We start from the raw sequence: 2,752 nt of genomic DNA on the forward strand, positions 1-2,752 counted from the left end.
GTCGATTCCCAGTGTTCACCAAATCAGCTACACCTCCAACATCACCCACTTGTTCATCACCCACTTCTAATTCAGCCACACCTATATATCCCTCACCACCATCCTCAGCAGCCCCATGTTCCTCACCAACTTCTACATTACCTCCAACCTCCTCATCAGCCCAATATCCCTCACCAACTTCTCTATCACCTCCAACCTCCTCAATAGTCCCATGTCTCTCACCTACTTCTGCATTAAATAACATGTGGTAATCAAATAGATCTGCATCATCAACTGCATTAACCTGATTGAGTGGAAATTTCCTTTTGTTATGACCTTCTTGGGAACATAGACTGCATTTTGAAGTGGTCCCTCTTTTGCTAACAGTGTGTCTTTCACTTCTTTCTGAATTGCATTTCTTCCTGTTTATCTTTGGTCTACCATGCATTCTTCTGCATTTTTGTGGTAAGTTGGTATTACAATCATTCACTGGCCACATTTCAGATCCATTTATTGGCTTCACATTGTATTTGTAGCAGCTCCCAAACATATGCGATGTATACCAAATTGCTACATACTCCTCTATATTTCCATTCAAACACAAGATTGCAGAAATAGCATGGACACATGGTATACCTGTCAACTACCATGATCTGCATCCACATGTCCTTTTATGTAAGTCAATTGCATACACCTCATTCAACCACCTACTCTCATATTGATGAAAACCACTTGGAGTTACTCCCCAATACCTGTTATGAAATGCTACATACAAGTTAGTAATGATATATATAGATATATGTATTTTAATTAAATATAGTTATATACATCTGTACTTTCTTCATGTCCTCAATATTCCTTCTAATTTAGGGTCAAATCTCCAAGTTCCACTTCATTCCCTTCCTTTTTTGAGTAAACATTCTTTCCATGACATACACTCTAATATCTTCCAACATTGTTATTATGGGTTTTTTTCTAGCTTCCACAACTACTGAATTAAAGGATTCTGATATACCATTTTCAATTGCATCACTACCAGTATCTTCCTTAAAAAATGCCCTAGACCATGTGTTTGGTTTTTTTTCCATCAGGTGTTCATAAGCATGTAGGTCAATTAACCTGATTTCCTTCATTATAACTTCAAATTTTTTTGTGGTTGTGGCCTTGGCAGCCCCCCATAATAGTTTCATGTACTCAGCTCCTGTGAATTTTCTCTTAAAGTTGGCATAAACATGCCTAGCATATTGTCTATGCTCACAATCAGGAACTTTTTCCTTAACTGCCTCAATAAGCCCCTGTTAATTAACATTTCAATGTCATTATCAATTATATATATATATATATATATATATATATATATATATATATATAAATTATTATTAAAAAATATCTGAAAAGCAGTTAACTACCTTGTGTTGGTCAAAGATGATGATTAGTCCTTTACCTTGTCCCATTCCAATGTCTTCAAGTAATAGATCCAAAAACCATTTCCAAGTTGCCTTAGTTTCAACTGGAACAACAACCCATGCTAGAGGACACATTTGGTTATTAGCATCCCTACCAACAGCTGATAGTACCTCACCTTTACAAAGACCCTTTAAAAAACATCCATCTACACCAATCACCCTTCTACACCCCTCAATCTGACCATCCTTTACAACCTTCAAGCAAACATAAATCTTTGAAAAATAGACTGTAGAATCAGGCATGATATCCACATCTAATTTTACTATGGAACCTAGATTAGCCCCCAATAGCTCCAAACCATAACTCCTAAGCTTTTCATAATGTGCCACCAAACTCCCTTCTATGTCATCCATTGCAAATTTTGTTTACATTTCTACATTGACCAACACTAACTTGTAGATTAAAATCTCTAAGGATTGCTGCTTTCATTTTCCTGTAACGTATTCTTGGATTATCTGTTATGGTTTCCATTAACTATTTTCCAATCCAACTATATGTGACCATTGCACCTAAATTGAAGGCCCTACAACAGTTGTGTTCAGAGATTAAGGACTTAATCTGAAATGAACTTTCTTCACTCATCCAAGTTGCCTACAATCTAAAAGGGAATTTAGACTTTTCTTCACCTTTGCAACATCTGACTAATAATCTACTTGAATCATTCTTTCATACCACAGTTTATTTGCATTAGCAACAACATAAATGCTTAACATGTGCTTAAGTTCAAAATGATCACAAAATTTCATACCTAAGATTGGTGTCATTGTATCCTATTTCTGGTTAGGATCATGAACAAGATACTTAGGAAGATCTAACTTCACATCCTTCTTATCATCTACAACTCTTGGTGGCCTGAAAATTTTTCGTCTAGTGAAAAGATCATCAGATGGTTGTATTTGTATCTCTTCATCATCAGGTTCATGCTCCACAAACTCATTATCTGAAAGTTCAGAGTCTACATTATCGTCATCATCCGTATGGACATCTGACAATCCATCTTCAACTATCTCTTCTTCAGTCCACTCCATAACTGCCTCCTGAGAGTGATTAATGTACAAATTAATCCTTCCCCCATTCTCATATCCAGCATCAAGAAAACGTACGTAATCATTTTCATCTTCAAAGGCTCTCAACCCATCTCTCAGTGAACGTTGTGGAAGACAATAGTAGACAGTGATTCTTCCATCCTTTACCAGCTTTTTTACATATGAGATCAACTCCGTGAAACTCATGCTTCTGAAATCAACATTGCTAACAACCACTTTTACAGGATTGAAATAGACAATGGGTTTGGGGACAAAAGAAC

Source organism: Lactuca virosa, chromosome 5 (assembly GCF_052849685.1).
Source record: "Lactuca virosa cultivar CGN04683 chromosome 5, Lactuca_virosa_CGN04683_v6, whole genome shotgun sequence".
NCBI classification, from domain to species: domain Eukaryota; kingdom Viridiplantae; phylum Streptophyta; class Magnoliopsida; order Asterales; family Asteraceae; genus Lactuca; species Lactuca virosa.